This window comes from Asparagus officinalis, chromosome 4 (assembly GCF_001876935.1).
Source record: "Asparagus officinalis chromosome 4, Aspof.V1, whole genome shotgun sequence".
Lineage (NCBI taxonomy): Eukaryota > Viridiplantae > Streptophyta > Magnoliopsida > Asparagales > Asparagaceae > Asparagus > Asparagus officinalis.
In genome coordinates, this window is record NC_033797.1 from 70,995,732 (window position 1) to 70,996,111 (window position 380).

A 380-nucleotide genomic window follows, 5' to 3' on the forward strand; every position below is an offset into this window, starting at 1 on the left:
CCCCCCTTAAAACAAATTCCGTCCTCGGAATTAAAATAAGAACCCCAGGGACAGATATGGAATGATATCAATAAGCAGATGAGACAAGAAACAGGAAACAATGGAAAGTTACGAGAGAAGAAATAGTGGAAAGTTCCGGAGTCATAGAATGATAAGATAGGGACGAAAGGAAATCTATCAAGAAAATATGATAAGGGCTCAATGATAGTCTCACGGATGAAATATGATATGCATCGGAATTGTCTACCATATTCTTACTAGTGAGGACTCGGGACCGTGATCGGAACCGTGACCTGCATGGGCCACCAAAAAAACTGTCACGCCCCGCTTCCCAAAATACCCGGGAATCGGAACGTGAACAAGCCCGCGACGTATTAGAT